Below are 25256 nucleotides of genomic sequence, written 5' to 3' on the forward strand. Positions count from 1 at the left end.
CTACCACTGAGCTAAATCCCCAACCCCCTTTGTCTTCTTTAAGAAAGATTCTGAGGCCTGAAACTGTGAATGCAAGCTTAACCAAACCACCTTCCCACGCAGGGCCATCCTTGTCCGTAATACTTAAAAGGTTGATCCATTCTGGTTTTATTCCTTCCTTCCTTCTTTCCCCCCTTCCTTCCTTCCCTCCTTCTCTGGTTGTCCAGAGAACTGAATCTAGGGTCTTGAACAAGCTAAACAAGCATTGAGTTACACTGCGCTACGGCCCCAGCAATGCAGGACAACATCAAATATCATTTCAATATCATTTATCACATGTTCACCAAACACCCCTCCTTATAGAAACATCCCTGAACCCCAGAAGGTGCACACAGGTTTCCCCTGTGGACCAGAACAGAAGCGAGACACAACTAGTTTTACTAGTTGGATAGATGTGACCACAGCAAGGACAAAGCCCCCGGGTTAACTCTGTAGCACTGCACACATCAAGCATGGTGGTACACGCCTGCAATGCACTAGGAAAAGTGGAAACCAGGAGATCAGGAGTTCGAGCTCATCCTGGGAATTTGAGACAGACCAGTTTGGAATATACAAATATGTCTCAATCAATCAATCATCAATCAATATCACTGGGTAGATCCAGAATATCTGAAGGCCCTGGCACTAAGTTCCCAAGATTTCTGACCCGTTCCCTTTAAAGCCTGTCTGGGAGTAATTCCTAAGACTCTCAGTGAAGTCATGAAATCCACATCACACACAAAATCACAATGCACCCGAGAGCTCGGCGCTGGGACAGCTGTTTGATTCTAAGCCCCAGTTGTCTCTTCTTCCACGGCGTAAAGCTGTCGGCAGTGTTCTGGGCAAAGAGAAAACAGCACAGAGCCCGAGTGGGAACCAAGCTACCTCACACTGTCTACCACCTCACAAGCTCGAAGGCGACTCTGATCTGGCAAGCTGGCAGGCTCCCAACCTGGAGAAAACATCAGCAACTCTCCTCCAGATGTCCACACAGAACGACAAGAACCCCAGAGGGGGAAGCCAGCCTCTCGGAGGCCTGTGACAGTTCGACAGCAGGCAAGTGGCAGCGCAGGTGCAAACGCTGAGAGAGCCCAAAGCTGTGTGGACAAGACTCCCATACGCCCCTCACCAAAGGGTTAGCCAACCTCTAGAGCTCCCTCATCCCTAGCACACTCAGCTCTCAAAGTCTGAGAGCACTCCAAATCCGTGAGTCTCATCACAACCAGATGAGGGGCAGTTAGTGTTCTGGGATTACCACCGCTGCCTACTCTTTGCCCTGTCAGGATACAAGGTGGAACCAAAATTCAAAAAGGCCCACGCGGTTAACAAAGTTTAAAATCAAGCTCCCAAGAAGTAAAGAAAAATGCTATTCCATGCACAGCAACGTATAGGCAGTTCCCGCAGCAGCCCCTGCAGTTGATCACCTATAACCTGAGTCCACAGCAGTGCAGTTCCCGCAGCAGCCCCTGCAGTTGATCACCTATAACCTGAGTCCACAGCAGGTACCGCTCATCGGAAAGGCAGCTGGGAGTTTAAGCAAACATGGAAGCTTATGTTCACTAGGTCTCCAGAGCAGATTTTTTGACTGTTCCTGGATGGCCTCGCCAATTTCAACCACCATACTGAATTCCAGGCTCTTCAGGAGCCAAGCTGAAAAGACGGGGAGGATTAGCATCCCCTGAAAAGACTGACTAGAACTGAAGGCTACTTCCCATGGTGAAAAGGGGAAAGGCGACCTCATCCTGTGAACTGGAACAACTCCAGAAACTCCTATGAAACCATGGGACGCAGCCCTCTTTAGACCCAATAAATAATAACCAAACAGTCCAAAGACAATGATCCTCTTCAGATGGGGGAGCTCCCTCTTCCAACTAGCTACTTACCAATGGCAAGGATTTGCTGAAGGATTGAGACTCTCTAAAACAGCAGTTTGGCGACGTTATCCTGCACGCAAGCTCATCGATTAATTGCTCTCGGAAACTGTCTCCTGATCAGGATTTGCCCAGACCCTAGTCATTGCGGGCCTAAACAGACCTGCTCTCCTAGATGGGCTTCTGGCCTTCCTGTTGTTTTCCTTCACCTGTCTGAACCACTGCCCTCCGCTCACGTCTGGGAAGGACATACAACACTCCTGCTCACTGCTGACACCAAGCAATGTCAACTTGGGCACTGCCTGTGCCTGCCTGCACATGCCCACAGGAACGTGTATAGAGGCCACATACTCCATCCCTCTCCACCTTAGACTTTGAGATCAGGGTCTTTTGTAGAACCTGGACTCAAGTCACCACATCAGCTTGGTTGGCCTATGAGCCCAGGAATCCTGTCTCTCCCTTCCCCAACCCTGAAGCTATAAACATATGCCACACCTGGCTTTCTCCAGGGCGTCGGGGACTGAACTTGTTTCCTCGGGCCTGAGCAAGAGCTTAACCTGCTAATTTTCCCCCAGCCCTGGGTTTGGCCCTCCTGACATGGTCAATGAGGTATTCCCTGGGCTAGGAGCTTTCCTGTGCACTGCAGGCCTCCCTGATGTTTTACATTAGTTACTTATGGGGGGGGAGGGTCTGTAACGAACAAGAGACAGTCTCAAATTCCAACGTGGGTGGGTTCCAGGAATTAAACATTCTTCTGTGCTAAGCCATCTCCAGGCCCCCGAAGGCTGTTTAAATGGCATTTCTAACCACCAGAAGACAGTGGCACCTGTCTCCACACATTACCAACTGTCAACCGAGGCAGAATGGTCCTGCGGAGAACCTTGGGGTAAGGCAAACAATTAACGCTAACTTTTTCCATAACTAGTTGATAGGTTAGAGTTTTCTGCTCCAGCTAGGCAAACCTATTCACTTCTCAAAGTTTCCACTCAAGTGTGTGCACCCATTGATCCCCTCCTTTGAGGCAACCCCAACCCTAACTACTGTCAAAAGTCTACTCTGGGGGCTGGAGAGATGGCTCAGCGGTTGAGAGCTCTGACTGCTCTTCCAGAGGTCCTGAGTTCAAATCCCAGCAACCACATGGTGGCTCACTACCATCTGTAATGGGATCCAATGCCCTCTTCTGGTGTGTCTGAAGACAGCGACAGTGCATTCATATACACAGAGTAAATAAATCTTTAAAACAAAAAAAAGTCTACTCTGATCCCCGCCTCTGTCCTGACACATGTCTTCATCCTGAACTGTTGGACTCCATGTTTGTCTACCCTTGCCATACAGGGAATCCCCCCCTAACCCCATCCACTCTGCCACTGCTGTCCGGTGTGTCTCTGGTCAGACGCACCATCTCCAGCGGTGGGAGAAATCCCTTCCAATGACCATTTCGACAGCATGTGTGGCTGAGTAAGGCAGGCCATGCCTGCAATCCCAGTCCAAGGGGAGGCATACAGAGGACAGCCTAGAGTTCCGGGCCACTCTGGGCTACAGTGTGAGACACCCCCCTCCCCCATAAATACAAAGATCTGTCCAAACTTTAACCTTCTTATGACTTAAGTCAACTTATCTACAACTTGCCCACACTGTGGGAGAAAGTCCAGTTTCCAAGACAAAGAGCTCACAAAACAATTTAACTACCTGGACAAGCCAAACACAGCAGACTGTTCTAAAATAAAGTGAAGAAAAAGTTAAAAGATTAAAAAAAAAAAATTACGCGGGGGGGGGGGGGCGCACATGTTGACGAAGTGTTTCAACGCTGTAGGCAGAGAGCTCGCTCTGTGGCCGTGGCTCAATACTTGGTTGCATCAGAAGCACTCCACCCTCCCCGAGTGTGGAGTGGGGGGAGGGGACCATGGGTCACTTGAGGACAGCTCACACAGACCTCTTAATCTATTAGGTTTCAATCAACAAAGTTTACACACCTTCAATAAAAACTAGAGGAATCTAAGGTAGTATGTTCCTGTGGGCAGAGCTGGGAAATCTCCACTGTGGAATCCCCGGCATAGTTACTTCCTCTTTTTTCCGGAGGGCTCCCTAAATAATTAGCGGCAGTCAACACTCCCAGGTTCTCTACCTCATTTTAATCTTCGATTCTTTTTCACGTCTGGACATTGGATTTTAACTTCAGTTGGTGTCAGGGCAGCTCTGCCCCTGACCCAGCTCATAATATATATGCCCTGTGTTCATGAGCTGTAATAACAGGTGGTGTTTGAAGACCTCACAGAGTGATTTACCCCCACCCCAAGTCTGTAGGACCCCCTATACGAAGCCCCAGAAACTTTGGGGAGGGAGGCCTGAATCATGTTCTCCTCGGTCGTTTATTAAGTAAGCAGCCCTGACCCTGACTGAGACCAGACTCCATGCTCTGCCGGGGCTCTTTCCACACTCCAGCACTGAGCAGTAAGCGTGTGTACCAGGTGCTCTGCGAACGCTGCCTGGGTGGGATCTTATTATTTAAGTGGCCGAGGAAAGTTTCTGGAAATCAGTGCTTCACGTCTCTATCAATTCCAAAAAAACATGTCTTCACAACTGTCTTGCCCAATACAAAAAAATAAAAGGTAAAAGAAAACTTTCAAAGTCAAGGAGAAGGAAATCGTACGAGGAAACACAAACAAGAACCCCAAAGTCTCAAGTTGGGGCTCCAGTTCGGCGAGGACGCCCAACACTTGGGTGTCCTATCTCTTGCCTTCTCCCTTCTGCTCCCATTTCTTTACCCTGCTGTTTCTTTCCAGCAATCATACCTCCCCACTTTCTGCCACACACACACCCCAGCTGCGAGGGAACCTCGAGACCTTACACCCCAACCCTCTCCAGAGGGGACCTACCTCTCCTCCCCTCGACCTGAAGCAGTTCTCCTTCACTGCGGATGGCTTAAAAAGAAAAATCAAAGAACAACAACAAAAAAATCTCATTTCCTTATCTGTTAGGGATACCCCGCATAAAGGGCGACAGAAAGAGAGAGTCCCCCATCGACCCTCTAGTAACTGGAGGCAACAGTTCTCTGGGAAGGCACCCCAGTTCTCTTTTTCAAGCCCCTAAACCAGAATCCAGCAGAAGTCCCTTTCCCAAGAGCCCACGCTTCCAAACAAGCTAGAAGCGGATTATACCGGTACCCAACCCGGAGATGGCCCGCGGCGCGCAGGGTGCACCTGCGGCCCCAGTGCCCTCCCCCCGGGCGCGGAGGGCGGGGCGCAGGGATCCCCTCCCTTCCCCGCCCCAGCCCGCGAACACCCCGCGCGGCCCACCGGGAGCGGGTCGGAGGCGGATAGGGAAGCGTTTCTGCAGAAGTTCAAGGGCTCCTCTCGCCGGCTCCCGGCCAACCAGGCCAGACACCAAACACCCACCTCCGGGAAGACTCGGAGTCGCCGCGATAGGCAATCTCCGCCCCTGCGATCGCGCGCACGGAGGCCGAGGCGGGAGCGCGGCAGCCGGCACCCGGCCCGCGCAGGGCCCAAAGCGGAACAATGTCCCGGCACAGGGTGGGGGACTTGATCGCACTCCCCGCCCCGGGGTTCCGAAGCCCTCCCGAGTTCTCGATCGCGGCCCCGGGGGCAGACCGTGCTCCTCCGCGGCGCCGCGCGCGGAGAGGCCGGACGCCTGCGCGTCCCGGGGCCGCTTTACCTGCGCCCTCCCCGCTAGGGTGGACCGACGCGCACCCACCTTCGCGGGCAGCCCGGGCCGCGCGTGCCGGAGCTTAGGCGGAGGCGGGAGGCGGCGGCATCACCTGCGGCGGGCGGCGGCTGCACCGGGACGCGCCCCGGAGGCGCGCGGCGCCCTGGACCCTGAGTCCGCGGCCCCGCCCGCGGCTGCCACCTCGAAGCGCGGCGGAGGAGCCGGGGCACCCCGGGCGGCGGCAGCGGCGGCGACGGGAGCAGCAGCACATGACTCTGTAACGAGGGGAATTAGACAAAGCGTAACATGGACTCCGGGCCCGTGCAGGCGCCGCAGCTCTGGGACCAACCGCAGCCTGCGAGCGCCGCGACTGGCCGGGTCGCAGCCAATGGGGCGGGCCCGGGCCTCCATGTGATTGCCTGCGCTGTGCCCGCGCGCCCCGCCGCGCCTGCCTAGGGGTCTGTCCGGCTGGCCAGAGGGACTGGGTGGCGGGGAGGTGGCCGGGATGCTGGACTGACTGCTTGAAGCTCAGCAGGTGCACCGGGCGGAGAAGAATGGCTGCCAAACGTCGCCGGAGGCGCAGGGCATATCTCCTCCAAGCGCACCTGGGCAGGGCATGGTGCCAGGCTGGCTGTTCCCCTGTAGCAACCGGGTTGGGCGGGGAAGCTTCGTCCGTGCTGCAGTTTCAGGAGGCTATTCTGACCACTAGGAGCCGATGAGGTTGGGAGAACGGGTGCCGGATTGGCATTTAAAAGTCACCCAGTGCTTTCCAACCGGGAGAAAGCAATTACCTGGGATTTAGGGCACGTGCTACTAACTCAATCTCTGCGCGAACCGCTACCTCAGCTATCAGAGCCGTATCTCGCAGGTTTTGTTTTCAGCTGAATCAGGACCTCCCCTGTCTCAAGCCTTTAAACCAAAAACGTCGTGCGTACGAAACAGGCACTTGGGAAGTTGTTCTAAAAAGTTTCCCAACTTGATTAGCTTTCCTGTGGTTTTTGTTCCTGTACAGGTGAAGTTTTATTAGTGTCTTTTTTTTTTCTTTTTCCTCCGTAGAGAGATGAGGGCCAGGACACCGCAGGATAATTATTTTGGTTCAATCAAAGCAAATGATTCCTCCCCATACTTAAGTATCTCCTTTCATCCGAAATCCCGTGTTTCTTGAAACTATGAGAAGTCATGCCCAAAAAGATGCCCTCAAGATTCATTTATCATCCAACGCTCTTGAGGAGCCAGCGCCACGAAGGTATCTAGGAAGGCCTAGGTCCTACAGAGAAACAATAAAGAGAATGTTTTTCTGTGCTCCCAGATGGTGACAGTTGCCCCTAAAAGGTGGGAATAGAACTCCTAGACTGGGAGGAGGCCAGCCTTGGGGCCCACGCCCTCCCGCTGAGCAGCCCCAGGCAGTTTAAAATGGAGCCTCTGCCTTCTGTTTCCTTCCGGGACCCTCCCGGAGCGCAGCCTCTCCAATTCCCTACACCCTGCCAAGGAGGAAGTGCGTGGGCAGCCAATGTGTGGCAGGTGATCTAATTACAGTCCTGGTTTTGCTGATCTAGGAGGTTAGAGGTTTTTATGCTCCTGACAGCTAGTGATGTGATGACTGGATGGACAATTCCCTGCTGTTACAGTCAGTTTAGAAAAGTTTCTCCCTTTGCAGAACGGCTACTTGCCTTTTCTGTCTTCTCTATCTCTCTCTCTCTTTTTTTTTTTTTTTAGCTGATTCTAGAGTTGGCTTTTGTTTAATGTTTTTATTATTGGTATAAATTAAAAGCTCAGGCCTGTTGTAATCTCAGCACTACAGTGGATAAGGATAAGGATCAAGATTATCCTGGGCTCCATACCCAGTTTCAGTCCTGTCTCAAAAACCACTCTCACCCACCCCCCCCCCAAAAAAAGCATTGATACAAATTTAAAAAGCAAAGAACTGATGTTAAGGCAACCAGTCTGTGCACACACCGCAGAGAGAAAGAACACATTGTCACACTCCGAATATGAGATTAAGTTTGACATTTCAGAGACAAATTCTTCTGAAATACAATTTGGAAATTATGTTTTTTGTTCTTGAGATCAGGTCCCCTCGATCTAGGGGCTAGGCTGACCTTGAACTCACAGTGTATCTGGAACTCCTGATCTCACCTCCAGCTCCTGCTGAAGTTGCTGGAGAGTGAGTCACCAGGCCCAGCCAAAACATGAAAAAAATTTTTTTAATTTATTTTTAGTTATGTGTCTGCCTGGGGTTCTGTACAAGTGAGAGCAAGAGCCCATGGAAGCCAGAGTTGTTGGATCTGCCTGGAGTTACAGGTGGCAGGGAGCTGCCTGACACTGAGAATCAGACCAGTCCTCTTCAAAAAAAATTACTAAGCCATCTCCCCAGACCCTCAATGTGGACGTTTTCGTTTTGTTTGAGACAGGTTTTCTCTACACAGCACTGCCTGTCCTGGAACTCACAGAGATCTTCCTGCCTCTGCCATCCAGGTGCTGGGATTAAAGTCATGTGACCATTTTCGAATACACAGTTCCACACCTAGGAATTTTTGCTTTCAGTACATGTATGCAAAAATTATATGTGTCAAAAATATTTACCAGTGGCATCCAGAGACACAGCTTAACTGGTAGAGAGTTTACCTAGTGTGCAGTAAGTTTGGGATTTGATCTCAAGCACCAAATACACAGTACACCAGGTATGGTGGTGCATGCCTGTCCTCCTAGCATTCCTGTGGAAGAAAAAGACGGAGAATCAGACATAGAAGGTCATTCTTGGCTATGTAACAAACCTGAGGCAAGCCTAGGATACATGAAACATTGTCTCAGAGGAAGAGGGAGAGAGAGACAGTGTAGTGAAGTACATCTTTCCTGGGTGTTTTAATTATAAAGGTAGTTTGCTTTTTACCTGTGCTGCAGTATGCTTGAAGACTCAGTTATACTGAGTGGGTCACTGACCTTCCAATCAGAGAAGGCACCTGGCCCCTCAGAGGTGAGGGTACCATTAAGTACAAAGCTTAGTGTGACAGGCCATAGACATTACTAATGATCCACAGACATATTTTTTTTTAAATGTGTGGAAATCAAACTTTACAGACTTGTCCCAAATGTGCTGGGGTAACTTGTAAAGTAAAACACAACCCCTGGGGAAGGGGCCGAATCTGATTTACACCTGGATGTTCACATATAAACAATGTAGGGTGTGGCAGGAATGCTGAAAGACTTATGAGAGTGAGAAAGGTATGGAAGGGCTTAGCCAGGCGCTTAGAACATAGGGGTTATCTAATTTACATATTTCTACATAGCAGAAGTGTAACAAAATGTCTACTCTTCTTGCTTCACAGCACTGCTAAGGTGTAGAGCACTAGCGGGGTGAGTACAGATGCTAGAGTAATACTGTGAGCTTAGCCTTAGCCAATGGTAAAGCAGGACCTGAGATGGTCTCAGGTAGCCAGCCCATGCAGACCTCAAACTTCCAATGTAGCCAAGGGTGGCCTTACCTTCTGGTCCCCCCATGCACCTCTAGTGGTTGGATGGAAGTTGAATGCCACCACTACTGGCTTTCTCTCCTTGTTTGAGGTAGCTCCTCTTTCTTAAGTGGATTTAAGCCATCTTACTTTTTACATTTATATAAATAAACCCTTAGCCTTGAGGTAGGCGGCAAATCCCCTTCTATCTTTACTGCTGAGGACAGTTCAATGATGGAGGCCAGAGTAGCTGTGAGCAGGGCAGAAAGGAATTGGGGCCTGGGTGGACTGTGTTGGGTAACTTCCTATGACATAACACATTGCCAGGCTGCTATAGTTAGAAAGAATGTGTTGAAATTGAAACCAGAAAAACTAAGGCAGGTGTCTCAGCCAGAGAGAATGAGAAGGGGATTTGAGCCCTTCTCAAAGGGATTCCAAGATTGGCAGGTTTTAGCCAGCCCGTCTGGGTGAACAGGCGCTCCTTAAAAAAAAAAAAAAAGTATTAATTTATTATGTATTAATTTATTATGTATACAGTATATACTGTATTCTGCCTGCACATATGTATGCCTGCAGGTCAGAAGATGGCACCATATCTCAATATAGATGGTCATGAGCCACCGTGTGGTTGCCGGCAAGTTGTAGCCCTGAAGTAAATATACCATTTCAGTAAATGAAGGGAAAAACGACAAATCAAGAGAACAGATAGAACAAATTCAGACGCCTGCAAATCTGAACCTGCAGGCTCTGACTTCGCCTGCTACCACCTCGGCTAAGAAAAATAGTGGTGCGATGGCAAAACTGGAGTGGACCAGGGAAAGAGAACGGAAAGGTACTCCTGGTCTCAGTCATCCACTGGGATCTAGAGCAAGAGACCAGAGGGGCTTTCAGTGAGAACGTGCACTTATGAATCGGTTCAGGGCTTTTAAAATGTCTCATTACCTCCTCTACCCGTTTCTCTTTTCAAATTTGCATCTGAACACCTCAAGAGATTCACTGTACCCAACGATATCCATTTTTCTCTTGATTTTTTTTTCCCCTGAAACTTAAATGACCAGAACGGAGCCAGTTCTTCCTCGGGACTTTCTTCAACTTCTCCTCAGTAAATGGAAAGTTAACCCTTGGTGCTACGCAGACAGGGTGCTCTACAGGCATTCTCGACATTTTCTCTCACCATTTATATCTAAAGAGTCAGGAAAGTTCAGTCAGTCAACTCTTGTCGTGGCTTGAATATGAACTGTTCCACACAGGCTCGTGCACTGAGGCCTTGGTCTGCAGCTGGCGACATTCTTCTGGGAGGCTTGTGGAGACTTTAACAGACGGGACATTGTTGGAGGAAGTAGGTCACTAGGGGACATGCACTTGTGGAGTATCTTGGCGCTCTTACCGTCCCTCTGCCCTCCTCCAGTACCCATGAGGTAAGCAGCTATGTTCTACTATCCCTGCTATCCCGTGATGCTCCTTGGTTCCACTATTTCTGCTATCCCGTGATGCTCCTCAGTCCTACTATCCCTGCTATCCCATAATGCTCCTCTCTTCTACTATCCCTGCTATCCCATGATGCTCTGTTTTTTCCACCAGCCCACAGCAGTGGGTCCACATGACTATGGTATGCATGTCTATAACCCTGAGCCAAAACAAATCTGTCCTCCTTCAAACAGCTCTCCAGTACTTGTTACAGCCCGGGATACATTCTCATTCTCTCTCCCCTCCCTCCCTCTCCCTCTCTCCCCCTCTTTCTCACACACACCTACCTCTGCCTCTAACTAGTCTTTTGCTGTAGAGTAACAACAGCAAACTGAATAATGGCCGCTCCCTGAGACTTGATCGCCTGTAGGCATTTTAGCTCTGAACAAAGTCACTTTGTGCAATGACACAATTGACAAAGCATTTCTCAGAGTGTCCGGAAGCACTTCCTCCGATACCACGCTGACCTCCTGTACCCTTGTTTGGTCAAAGTTTCCTCCTAGAAATACTCAATCCTACTGGAAAGCCCCTTAAACCAGAAGGTAAACACTCAGAATAGCTTCCAGAAGTCCAGGATCACTAGGCCCCTCCCTCCCAGAGTAAGCAATAGAGAATCCCTCTCAGACAAGTCCGGCTGCACGGGAGACACTGAGATCAGACGGGGGGGGGGGGGGGGGGGGGGGGGGGGAGCCGCGGAAACCAGCCCTGTTGCCTGAGAGAGGTTTAAACCAACTAAGTCACATGAAAAGGCCACTTGTCAACCTCCTGAGCTTCCTGCAGGCTGTATAGCGTGCTCCAGGTTCCCAGCATTTGGGAGCTGTCACCCACGTGTCCCACCCATGCTGGGGTGGTCTTTGGTGATGCGGCTTTGTCTTTGAGTCATTTCTGCTTCTGTAGGTAACGACTCACATTTCTGTAAGGAACCCCCCCCCCAAAAAAAAACAAAAAAAACAAAACTGGTTCATCAGTGTGGACTTTCCTGGTGTCCTTACTGTGGTCTGTTGACAGCCCTCTATCTGGGATGAGTAGACATGTGTGTACATCTCCCCAGAAATAATGTCACACGACATCTGGAAAGCTCTCAGTCCTTTGGACTCAGACCACTTATGTGTGGACCCCTGTGTTCTTCTCCTGTGTAGAAGGTAGTGCATAGGGCTTTTCAGCCTCCATAATCACACGTGCCAACCCTCACCATAAACCCCTTTCCTGTATGTTTATGTCACCTGTCTATACATTGCCTAATCTATACATCTGCCTGTGGCTCATGGTGTGTAACTCTCTGGAAGATCCTAATAGGGTCTCAAGGAGCTAAAGACATGGTCTTATCAAGGTCTTAAGGACAAGGCCTTAAGGAGTTAAAGAGGGCTATAAACCACTCACACACGAGGAAGGCCCAGGAAAGTCCCTTTTTCTGGGACTCTGTAATGGCCCATAATAACCACCTGTGTGAGATTATGAAATAGGTATTTCATCGTTGGCCTCGTGTCCTGTCACACAACTCCTACAGCTTCTTCCGGAATCTTGGGAGTCGTGGATTGTTGCTGCTGCTGTCTTTAATTCCTTCCGTGCCGAGATGGGCGCTGAGGACTGGTAGTTTTTAAGAAACTTTCCAAATTGGGGCTGGTGGAAGTAAGTTAAGAGTCAGAGGGCCAGGACTCCGGTCTTCATTTCCCCTGACATCTGTGAGTGAAGCTGGAGGTGACGTGCCCACTTGTGATCAATGACTGAACCACAAACGTGTGTGAGCAGAGCCTCAAACCACCCCCATCCCCACCCCAAAGAAATATTCAGGGAGCTCTCAGATCAAGGCAGCACGCCTACAGAGGTCTACGAGTTCTGATCCTGTACTTTCCTACTCCGCCCCATGAAGCTCTGCTATTCTATAATTTTCCCCACAATAACTCACTGAGTACATTCCCGAGGTCCATGAGTCCTGGCAAATTAAACTCAAGAAGGGATGATGAGGTCCCAGCCTGTAGCTACTCAGTTGGAAGTATGGGCCACAACCTGAGACTTGCTACTGGCATTCAGAGTTAAAAGAGGCAACCACGGGACTGGCCCCTAACCTATGGGACCCTATGTGAATACTCTTAGGGGTGAGCAGAGATGGGCTTCCTTCAAGGTTTGGAGGCGACAACGAAGTCCAAGATCAACCTGCTAGAAGGCTCCGTGTCTTATGACCTCTTTACCCTTAGGTTGCTGATTTGCTTTTCCCTGTGTCCCCACATGGCCCTTGGGTGTTCTCTGATGTCTCATCTTAGGACACTAGACATCCATGATCCATGGGACCCACCGCAGAAGTAATTGCTTTATTTGCTGGTGGGGGTGATTCCCATGCCCATGAGGTCACATGACTCTTGTGTTGACTGAGTGGGGTTCTAGGAAGCAGAGTTTAGGTTCCATGGTTCCCTATGTCAGGACACTCATTTTCAGTTCTTTTTTTCCTGCTCCCCAACCCCCAAATGAAGACTTACAGAGCTCTGGATGGCCTCAAACTCCCCACATGTGCAAGAAGGACTTGTCATTGTGATCTTTTGGCTTCTCCCCCAGTGCTGGGAGGTGTACCCCACCACATCTAGTTCACAAAGTTCTTGGGATCAAATCCAAGGCTTGGTGTTTGCTAAGCTAGCACTCTACCAAGGGAGCTACATTCCCCTCCAGGCCCAGTGGTTGTTTTAACTGTTTAATCAATCATCAAACGTCTAAACAAACTTGTTTGCCTTTTTTCATTATGAGCACTAGACGTGAGAGGCAACTCAGAAAAAAATTACTGCCCTAACCCCATCTACCTTCGAATTTTAATATGAGTTGTATAAATCAGCAAAACATTAAAACAAGTGCTGTCCCTTGAGAATGTCACCTTCACTTCTCAGTATTCTGAAAGTCATTTCTTCTATGCAAGACGACTGGGCAGCCCCTTAGCCTCCTTGTGGTGAGCACCCCCATCTTCTCCACAGTCGTGGAAGGTTCAGAATAACGTGGATTCTAAAGACAAATCCTGCTGGCTGGCTGCATTTTAATACCAACAGGGTTCTGGGAGGATGAAATGAAATCCCTCCCTCTCTCCCAGACCTCACGCACACCATGAGTGAGCAGATACACACTATCTGAGTATCACACACTGCAGTCAGCAACTCCAGGCCCCATGAAGGACAGGGACACGCCGGTGGCAAGAGTGGCCAGAGGACTTTGGAATGATCGGCAGTCTGAGCATGAACAACAACGGGGCTTTAGTGACCTACCCGGCAGGATGATACTTTAGTTGAAGTCCAAAGAACAAGGGCTATGCCACTCCCGGGGTTAGCAGTGCAGTTTGTGACTTGGATCCTGGGTCATTCAGCTTTGACGGGGTGGATTCCTGCGTTTGGGTGGATGGAGAGCCACTGTGTTTACAGTGTCTTACCCTTTGCTACAATTGAACTCTTTTGTCGTTTGCTTTGTTGGTGATGCCGGGGGCGGTTTAGATGTGTGAGTTTCACAGGGTAAACTCCGAGGAGCCAGGTGCCTCTTCCATTGGTCTCCAGCCATTCCTGCTGCTGGCTGACCAGCTGCCGAGGTGAAGAACTGAAGAACGGAGAGTGTGCGGGTGTGGGGTGCTGGAAGCTTCAGAGGGCAGCCAGAAATTCCCGGTGCCAGGCTCTTCCCCCTCCCTTCCCATCTGAAGCTGGGACTGACTTCCCTGACTCCCTCACCTACATCTTGTGTTTCTTTTAGATTCACAATGAGCCCCTGTGTGGTGTTGAGTGTGATGTGTGGAGGCTGCCATCCAAAAATAAACTATTGCACCAATGAGAGAGAGGGCTGCCTGAATAGGCCTGCCAGGCAGCCACGGTGTTCTGTAGCAGTTCTTGGGTAATGTCTGCAAATTTTCTTCCTCTGCACAAAGCCAAATGGGGCTGATTAAGCTCCTCTAGTGTAATTTTTTAAAAAGAAAGGACAAGTTAAAAATAGCCTAAGAACAAGTCCTAGAAGCTTAGAGCTGTCAGGAAGAAGTGAGGATGAGGTCTGTGGCAGCTTCATAATCCCCATTCACACCTGCTGGGTGGGACAAAGACCCCCCAGCCCAAGGAGAGAGTCACCCTGGCCAGCTGGGTTCTCTTTCTCCTTCCTCTCCTCTCTTCTGTGTCTGTCTCTCCTCTCCTCTCCTCTCTTCTCTTCTCTTCTCTTTTCTTCTCTCTCTCTCTCTCTCCTCTTTCCTCTCTCTCTCCTGTCTCTTCTCTTCTCTCTCTCCTCTCTCCTCCCTCTCTCCTCTCTTATTTCTCTCTTCTCTGTCCTCCCTTCTCTCCTTTCTCTTCTCTTTCTCTTCTCTTTCTCTCTCCTCTCTCTCCTCTCTTTCCTCTCCTCTCCTCTCCTCTTTTCTCTCTTCTCTTCTCTTCTCTTCTCTTCTCTTCTCTTCTCTTCTCTTCTCTTCTCTTCTCTTCTCTCTCTCAGACTGGCTCTCATGTTCCCCAAGCGGGCCTTAAGTTCTACATGTAGTAAAAGATAGGACTTCTGACCCCCTTACCTGTCCACCACTCTGGAGTGCTGAGATTACAGGCGTGTACCCCATCCCATGCCAGTTTCTACAGGGCTGATGATCAAACCTAGAACTCTGCTCGTTAGCAAGCACCCTACAGACTTGAGCCACATCCCCAGGCCTTTGTGGGTATAGTGCACCAGGGCCTGAACCCAGGGCACTTGGACTGAGTGGGCTCAAATTTGTACATGTACAGACTTATGATCCAACTCTCCTCTGACAATTGTCACCGAGGTCTCAGTGGTGATTCCAACCACACCAGTCCCCTAGGTCTAGGATTTTCCTCCTTGCAGCCCGGTTATGATAGAGCTGTTGTATAGATTTTGCAAGTGTCCAGTGATATCTTCTGTGACCCGAGGTCTAGTCAGTCCCTGCCTTCCTTACCAGAGAGCAAGCAATGCTATCCCAGCAGGTCATGGATAAGGCAGAGACAGATTTAAACAGGGCAGTCACTTGACAGATGGGTTAGGGGGATGTGTGTGCCTGTCTGAGAACCCAGCTGGGAGTCTGGGAGGCTTTGAAGCCCCAGGAGACTCTGCTTGCACAAAGAAGGCCTCCTGTCAGGGGAGCTGGCTCCTGAGTTTCTGGGAGCAGAAGGCAGGAGCTGCAGCCACTTGAGACTGGAGTCGAGTGTATTTCCTTCACCTCTGACTTGTGCCATGGCTCCCTTAATGGGTTGCAAAATAACTCACCCCACCAGTTATAGTCTTGTGGGTTTAACTTCTAGACTTAAGTGAGAATATTAGAAACCATTTTTTAGAAGATTTATTTATTTTATGTATATGAGCACACTGTAGCTGTCTTCAGACACACCAGAAGAGGGCATCGGATCCCATTACAGATGGTTGTGAACCACCATGTGGTTGCTGGGAATTGAACTCAGGACCTCTGAAAGAGCAGTCAGTGCTCTTAACCATTGAGTCATCTCTCCAGCCCAGAAACCCTTTTTTTTTTTTTTTTCATCTTTTTTTTTTTTTCCGGAGCTGGGGACCGAACCCAGGGCCTTGCACTTGCTAGGCAAGCGCTCTACCACTGAGCTAAATCCCCAACCCCAACCCAGAAGCCTTTTTAAGAGTATAGTTTATCGGGGTTGGGGATTTAGCTCAGTGGTAGAGTGCTTGCCTAGGAAGCGCAAGGCCCTGGGTTCGGTCCCCAGCTCCGAAAAAAAGAACCAAAAAAAAAAAAAAAAAAGTATAGTTTATCACACCTTGCTAGGATTTTATTCATACTGTCTGTCTGTATGTATGTGTGCATGTGTATTAAGATTATTTATTTATTTACTTATTTAATTTATACAAGTACACTGTAGCTATTTTCAGACACACCGGAAGAGGGCATCAGATCCCATTACAGATGGTTGTGAGCCACCATGTGGTTGCTGGGAATTGAACTCAGGACCTCTGGAAGAGCAGCCAATGCTCTTAACCACCGAGCCCAGTGGGGTGTTTTTTAAATTAAATTAATTTTAAGGTTTTCATCCAAGTGTTTAGGTTGAACATATTCTCACCCATACTTTGTCCCCCTGCTGTTTCTCCAACCCTCTCCCATTTGTACCTTGTCCCTCTAGACAGTTATAATTACCCAGATTTTTTTTTAAAGATGTGAGCTAGGATGGTTTAATCCCTACACTTGGTAGGCAGAGTCAGGCAGATCTCTGTGGGCTTGAGAATAGCCTGGTCTACCTATCAAGTTCTAGGACAACCAGGGCTACATAGACACTATTTCAAAAATAAATAAATAAATAAATAAATAAATAAATAAATAAATAAATAAGCAAGCAAGCCACACACACAGAAAACAAGCAAAAAACCAAAATAACCAGAAATTATATGTATTTGTGTGTGTGTGTGTGTGTGTGTGTGTGTGTGTGTGCGCGCGCGCGTGTGTGCATGCGCGCAGTATTCAAGTGAGTCGAGTTTGGATGCTCATGGAGACCAGAAGAAGGGAGTTGGATCCTCTGGAGATACAGGAGTTATGAGCTGCCTGATGTGTGTGCTGGGAGCCAGACCCAGGCTCTGGAAGAACAGCACGCATCCTTAACTGCTGAGCTATCTCTCCATCTCTAACTTTTCCCTTCTTTTTTGGTTTAAAAGAAAAATTCCACTGTGTGTATATAGAGCATGTTTTTTTTATGCACCCTCTGTTGCTGGGCACCTACACTGGTTACACTGTTACTCTAGAACCTAGAGTAACAAAGAGTTGCAAAGAGTAACAAAGAGTGTTCCAACACAAGTTGGTGTACTAGTGTATCTATGTGTGTTTGTTTCTTTTTGTCCTCGTTTGCTTTGATTTTGAGAAAGCTATATTTTGCTACATAGCTTCTGGCTGGTTTGCCAATGCCTGGCAACTTCCTGCCTCCTGCTTCAGATAATCTGCAATCCTCCTGCCTCAGCTTTGATTTATCTGCATTATCTTATTTACTCACAAGCAGTCCTAAGTACAAGTCCTGGGTATAGCACTTGTTATCTGTGTCGGGGAAACTACCCTCCCCAGGTTAAGTTATAATTAACGCCAGGTGCTGGAACAAAACGCTGCAAACAAGGCTGCTCTGGCAGCAGAAATGGGCTTTCTTGAAGTTTTGGAGGCGAAGTCCAAGATCAACCTGCTAGAAGGCTCCGTGTCTTGTGACATCTTTACCCTTAGGTTGCTGATGTTTGCTTTTCCCTGTGTCCCCACATGGCCTTTAGGCACAAGGCGTTCTCTGATGCCCCATTTTGGGACACTAGTTCAACTGAATAGGCTCTGACCCTTACGGTCTCTTTTAGCCTCAATTATTTTGATACAGATTCCTTCTCCAAGTCATGCTGGGGATTAGGCTTCGGAGTATAAACTGGGGGCGGGGCACAAACATTTAGCATAATGAGTAGGTTCTTCAACAGTAAAAAGGAAATGACTGGCGCTTGACTGTGAGGAGAACTGAACTCAATAGCATGAGGAGAGAGCTCAGCAGAACCACCCCACCCCCCACCCCCCCCACCCCACCCCCCCCCCCCCCGGCAGAGAACACCGTGTAGACAATCGCTTACGCCAAGGGTGGGCAGTTTTTATCAGTCCACCTGGAAGCGCAGCCCAGACTCTCAAGAGGCTAAGGCAACCCAGCGGAAGTTTCGTGGAACCTAAAGCCCAGCCTTGCCCCATTATGCCTCAGGGCTTCCCAAGGCCGCCTTATATACCCTTCACATAACGTGGAAACCAAACTCAGGCTTCCCTGGCGCGGAGCAAGCACTCCGTTAACCAAGCTACATCCTTGTACAATGTGCCAATGGTTAAACCCAGAGTCATTTGAATTCTCCTAAGAGTGGAACAGCGACATATCTTCTTTTGTGCTAACACTTAAGCACACTGGCATAACTTGAGATGACTCCATTGTAACCGTTACACGTTCAAGCTTAGGAACTGGATGTGACTTTTGGTTATTTCTCTTTAACACCAGGAATCCAACCCAGAACACACACCAGGCAACTGCTCTGTCAGTGAACCGTGAACTCACTTCTAAACACGTTCTGATTCTCCCGGGTCTAGCATAGCATCTGTCACATCCAAAGACGACTAGAAACAAGTGGTTCAACGACCCTAGATGGACAGGGAAAATGAAGTTGGTGAAAAAGCTGTGCTGTCACAGCTCCTCTGGGGGCCCCACCCTGACCACCCGGATGGCACACTTTCATAGTTTGTTTCAGCTTTAACAGGGTCTCCTGTGTCCTGGGCTGGCCCTAGACTCATTACACAGCCAAAAATGGCTTTGTCTTTTGTTTTTCCTTTTCTACCTCCTTAGTGCTCAGATTATAGGCTTGTACCACCTCACCTTGTTTTTCCAGTATTAATATTTGTGTGTGTGTGTGTGTGTGTGTGTGTGTGTGTGTGTGAGAGAGAGAGAGAGAGAGAGAGAGAGAACGAGAACATGTGGGGAAAAGAGGACAACTTGTGGGGGTTGGCTCTTTCCTTCCACCGTGTGGGCCTGGACTTGAACTTGGATCGTAGAGCTTGGCAGCAAGCTCCTTTAACCACTTAGCTCTCTCTCCAGCCCCACGCCTGGTTTTATGCGGTGCAGGGTTAGAGCCTTGTGCACTCTAGGCAAGCCACCTTTCAAAGACATCCCCAGTCCTACAGTTGCCACTCTTGAGAAACAAATGTGTAGAAATGAAGCATCCTGAAAAAAGTTGAAGTAACAGTGACAAATTTGGATGGATGATGTAATACAGAAGTGTGAACACATTCAAATGAATGCAAGAGGGGGTGCTGGTCCGCTCAGAGCTCACCAGTCACCTACACCATAATCATAATAACCACACAAGGATACTAACCCAGCCTTGGGATCACACTGTGTGTAGGGCCTGGGTGCCTACAAACAGGACTTTAGGTCTTTCTGAGCCCTGCGAAGAGTTATGAGCCAGTGTGAGGTAGGCAGTGCTTAGGAGCCCTCCTTGCTGCAAAGGAAGCCCCGGGAGTCAGGAAGCCCCAGAGTCCTGTGAAGACACACAGAGACGTGCAAAAAAGCCTCGAGAAGGGGTTGAGAAGGGGGTCGGGGAGGAGCTCACTGGCTCAGATGGAGAGAGAGAAGGGGGAAGACACTTCAAGTGTGGAATGAAGAAAGGGAGGAGTCCAGAAAGGTGTTTATGACCGACCGAAGGCTAGCTTGGAGTCAAGAGTGCGGAACAAGGGAGTTTCAGATGTAGGAATCCGAAAGAGTTCTGCAAATGAAGGCGCTGGGTCAAACATCAGCTGCCCCGTGCTCTGAACTTGCCGTTTGAAGGAGGCAGACAGCAAAATGTTCCTGTGCTGTGCTTAGGACTTTGGGAACATTGCTTGTTTTTAGTAAACTTTGGTTTCTTAATTTATGAGGCAGAGATAATTATACCTACTTCTGTTTTACTGAAACATGAGTCTAAATGATTGAATGGTATGTATTTGAAAAGTCATTCCCATTACAAGGTGGGGGCTGGGATGGGAGTGGGGGGGTTGGGGTTGGGTAGAGTGGGGTGGAGGGGGTTGGTGTGGAGGAGGGGTGGGGGTTAGGGGTTGGGATGGGAGTGGGGAGGTTGGTGTGGAGGGGGCTGAGGGATTGGGGGGGGGGTTGAGGTTGAGGTGGGAGTGGGGGTTGGCGTGGGTGGAGAGCACTCGTTTATAACCCATCCAGCAGCTTGTGACGTTTGGCCTGGAGATGCTATCTGTAGATTTTTATTGCTCATTTCCTGTTTCATCTCTGCGTTGCCGGGAGTCTAACTGTTCCAGGAGGCTTTCTGGGCATCTGTGTAGCCAGCCTTCTCGTGGAGCGCCCTCTAGTGTCAAATGCTTCAATGACGTAACCTAATCTAAATGTGAGCATGACAATTCCGATTTACAAGGAAACTATCTTTGAGAGTGCTATTTAATAATAATAATAATAATAATAATAATAATAATAATAATAATAATAATAAAGCGCCATTTTATAAATAATACAAAAGACAGCATTTTGGGACAGGGTACCATGCAATCCATACAGAAGACCGTGAATATCTGACCTTCCTGCCTCTGTCTCCCAAGTGTTGGGATGACAGGCTTACCCCACTATGCCTGGTTTTGGGGAGGCTGGGAGTGGAACCCAGAGCTTCATGCATGCTAGGCAATTACCCTGCCAACCTAGTTACATCCCTAGCCCCTCAAACTAACGTCTTTTTAAAATTGCATGTTTATTTGTCACAGGGTCTCATGTAGCAGACACTGGCCTTGAACATCCGGTCCTCCTGTGTCTGCCTCCTAAGTGCTGGGATTATAGTCACATGCTACCACATCCAGTGCTAAGCAGTCCTGGAGTTTGAACTCTCAGCTTCATGCATGCCGGGCAGGCACTCTCAGCAATTCTTATCAACTGAGATATATCCTGTGCCCCACATAAAGGCTACCTTGTTGTTGTTGTTGTTTGTTTATTTCCGTTTTTGTTGTTTGTAGACAGGGTCTCACTGTATCCCTTCTGGCTTGTAACTCACTCTGTAGACCAGGCTGGCCCTGGACCTAACAGTGACCAGTCTGCCTCTGCCTCCCAAGTGCTGGGTGTAGAAGCTTGTATCAGCACATCCAGTTGTTGCTGTTTTTGTTTTGTTGTTGTTTGATGCTTAAATAGGGTCTCACAGTTTATCTCTAAAAGGCCTGGAACTCAGAGATTCTCTTTGCTCTGTCTCCTAGGTGTTAGGGTGAAAGGCGCACATGCCACACCCAGGAGAGTCCCCAAGCTTGCTGTTGCCCATGTGCATTTAGTGCTGGAATCTCTGAGACATATTTAACCTGTCTAGACCTCTGTTTCCTCACGTGTCAGGGGAAGGTCTCTTGGGTCACACTTATTGTTTGCCTGCATAGTCGCTTGATTGGCTCTACTGTCACCATGGAAACAGACCTCCAGAGGCAGCTGGCTTGTTTTTCAGAGAGTTCAACTGAGGAGAAAGACCCTTCCTGTCCTTGGGCAGCTGGGGTTCTAGGACAAATGAACCCGAGGCTGTGAGGGGAGCCAACTTCCTCACCAGCTACAAGACCAGCTGTTTCTCACGCTTTTCTCTCCCCCACCCTCTTGGACCATCCCCTCTGGCACCCGCCGAAGGAAACCCTTTCCTCGTTAAGTTAGTTTCATCAGGCATTTTGCAACAGCAATGGAGTAAGCACTGTTACATTAGGAGAGCCAAAACCAAAGCCAAACTGTTACAATGTTCTCAAAGGCTGTAAGGGGCTACACTGTTACATTAGGAGAGCCAAAACCAAACCCAGCTGTTACAATGTCCTCAAAGACTGTAAGGGGCCGCAGAAATACAAAGTGCTGAAATGGATCGTGTTCCAGTCTAGTTTTTCAGAATAGTGTATAGAAAACAGACATAACTTAATTTTTTCTTTAGTTAAGCAGAAGTTTAGCTTAGAGGCCTAGATCAACATTATCGTGGATGTCTATAGAACAGGGACTCTCAACCTTCCTAGTGCTGGGGACCTCTAGTACAGCCCCTCATGCTGTGTGATCCCCAGCCACAAGATTATTTTTGTTGTTGTTACTCCATAACTAGTTTTGTTACTGTGAATTGTATGTAACTATCTGTGTTTTCCTATGGTCTTAGGTGATCCCAGTGAGAAGGCCATTCCACCCCGAAGTTGTCGAGAGCCACAGGTTAGGACCACTGATGTAGAAGTTGTCGTTGGGAGATAGCTCAGTAGACAAGCTGAACAAGCATGAACCTGAGTTCAAATCCCCAACACCCACAGGAGAGGCTGAGTGTGGTGGTCCATGTGCCTGTGGCCCAATCTGTCAAGGGCAGAGACAGGAGGATCATGGAGCTGGAGAGCTGCCAGTCTAGCATAGTTCAGGAAGGGATGAGGCCTGGAAGAAGCAGTGGGGAGAGTATACACACACACACACACACACACACACACACACACACACACACACACGCATACACACCACATTGCACACACACACATACATACCACATTACATACACATACATACACACACGTATATACAACATCACACACATACATGCACACATATGTACGTATGCCACATTACACATGGGTGTGCATATATCACATTATGCATACACACGTGTGCAAATACCACATCTCACACACATGTGTGTCTATTCCACATCACACACACATGTGCATATACATCCCTGCATATACTTTACTACACATGCGTGTGTGTGCACATATCACATTATACACACATTTGTGCGTGCATGCACACACACACACACACGAATACACACACAATTAAAAACAAATTCTAACTTGTAGTCTTGTGGAACTGCTTGAGCACTGTCAAAGCCAGAACGCGATTGGTGATTTGAATAGTCTTGTTCAATTTGGCTGTCCAGCTGTGTCTTCTGTCTCTGGTAAAGGTTTGCATAAACAACAGAGAAGAGTGTCTCACGGGAGTTAGCCGTCTTGTCCAAAGCATTTACAGAGCAGATGGAGAGGAGCCTTCTGCATCTCTGGGGTACCTCATGGCCTGATTCTTGTCTACATTTTGTAAAATCAGTTTCCAACCAAAGGGAAGGGCTCAGGTTTCTGAACAATGCTGACTAAAGTCTCTGATTGACCCCCACCCTTCTTTCTATCGCTGTCTCCCTGGCTTTGGTGAGGCGCCTGTGAAGAGCAGGTGCAGCATGGGAAGTCGCGCTGAGCTGGCTCATTCCGCCCGCATTTCTCTTGTTTTAAAAGTGAGGATTCCCAGTGGCGACACGCTTAGCATGATAAGCATTCATTTTGAGCCGTGGTGACCAGGCAGTGGCATTTGATGACTGCACAGCGATGAAGTTCATGGGACGTGGGGGCAGAAAAGCGATCATGCTCTGCTCAGGCTTCCCATGGCGTCTTTCCACACCCCAAAGAAATCCTCCGGAACAGGCTATCCTCAGTATCATGTCTCACTCTACAGTCCATAGCCAAAAGAATTCTTCTTCCGCTGTGGATTATGGGAAAGCCTCAAGAACGGTCATTTCTGTTTGTTCGTTTCTTTCTTTTTGAGACTTGGTATCCCATATCCCAAGCTGGCTGTGAACCTACCGCATCACGGATGATGGTGTGCACGTGGTGTTCGGTGCTGAACCCGAGGTTCCCTGCATGCTAGGCAAGCACGTAACACCCCAGCCCATCCGCTACTGTCAATAGAACAAGTATAACCCATCTTCTCGAAATGGATGCTTATGTTTATTGAATTAGGGTCTCATCCAGGCACTTGCTGGCTCCAAGTCATCCTTCTGGGCGCTGGGATTAAAGTTGGTGCTACCATGACCGGCTCTCATAGAGTACTTTTTCTTCTAGAGACGATTCAATAAAGTCCAGGTTAGCCTTGAACTTGCTATGTCTCTGATGATGACCTTCAATCCCAGGTCCTCTTGCTCTTCTTGAATGCTGGGATATATATATATATATTCCCACTCCTAGTGTATGAATTTCTGAGGATGGACGCCACGCTTCATGCACATCAGGAAGGATTGTGCTAAGTGAGATTAGCACAATCAGCCCCGTGATCTTTTCTAGGAACACCAAGTTGTAGTCAAGAGAAGTAAATCATAAATGTGGCTGGGTGTAGTGATGTATGGCTTTAATCCCAGTACTTGGGAGGCAGAGGCAGGCAGATGTAAGACCGACCATGTCTCAAAAACAAACAAACAAAACCTCAAACCAACCAAACAGCCAACTACAAAATGCTTAAATATTGTTTGGTGTATGCAAAGGCTTTGGAGATGGAACAGGTTATCTAGGAGTTCATGCCAGGTCCAGGTCACACCCAGTAATTACCTGTGGGATTTGGCTGCAGGAGTAGTCTATGCAGTGTGACTCTCGTCTAGTAAGCAAAGCCAGAGCAGAGAAATCTGGGCTGTATCTCTGCTTGTTCCGTCCGCTGTTTACCATACGTAAACTGGCCTTGGTCTTCTTCAGTCACACGATCCAAATAAGGGAGCCCCAAACACAGGGGACAGACTGGACTAGGTTCTCTAAGCCTATGAAAGCTGCCTTGGCCTGTCTGCTCTCTTGTAACCCTCCGGCATCTCCTTTCATACTCCAGGAGACAAGTATGACAGTACCACGTGGGCTTAAAAGGAAAGGGACATTTACAAACATGTGCTAACCTCGTGGTGGTCCTTCTAGACCCTGAATGGATAAAGTTTCCTACTCCGGAGCCAAGCTGCCCAAACTAGTGTGCATAGAACCACCGATGCAGCTTTTCAATGAAGAACTGAAGCCAGTGAACAACCTTTCTATGTCCCAAAGACCTCCCACCAGGCTCTACTTCCCAAGGGACCACTGATTTCTCAATAGCACCATTGTGGAGACCAAGCCTTAAACACCAAGTCTTAGAGGAGATATTAAAGATACAAATTACAGCAGTAATTAATTGTTCCCAGCCCAGAGGAATAATAAAAATTTCGAATCATTCAGACTTAGCCCACGATGGTTAGGAAGGCCAAAGGAAAGAGGGCAGTGTTTAGCTTCTGCTCTGACAGCAATGCCACCCTTCAAGGTAACCTCTGACCCCTATTTAAAGAGAAAGTGAGACAAAAGGGCTGAAAAGGTCTGCTAGTACTTCTTCACTAGTCTGGGCAGCCGTAGCTGAGCCCTTCCTCCGCTGACTTCAGAGATGCTCTGGAGACCCCGCTCCTGGGCTCACCTCCTGCAGTGCAGCACCCTCACCTGGCCATGGCCTTGACTCTTTTTTTTTTTTTTTTTTGGTTCTCCCCCCCCCCCCCCCGAGCTGGGGACCGAACCCAGGGCCTTGCGCTTCCTAGGTAAGCGCTCTACCACTGC

The sequence above is a fragment of the Rattus norvegicus genome, chromosome 14 (genome assembly GCF_036323735.1).
Source record: "Rattus norvegicus strain BN/NHsdMcwi chromosome 14, GRCr8, whole genome shotgun sequence".
Classification (NCBI taxonomy): Eukaryota; Metazoa; Chordata; class Mammalia; order Rodentia; family Muridae; genus Rattus; species Rattus norvegicus.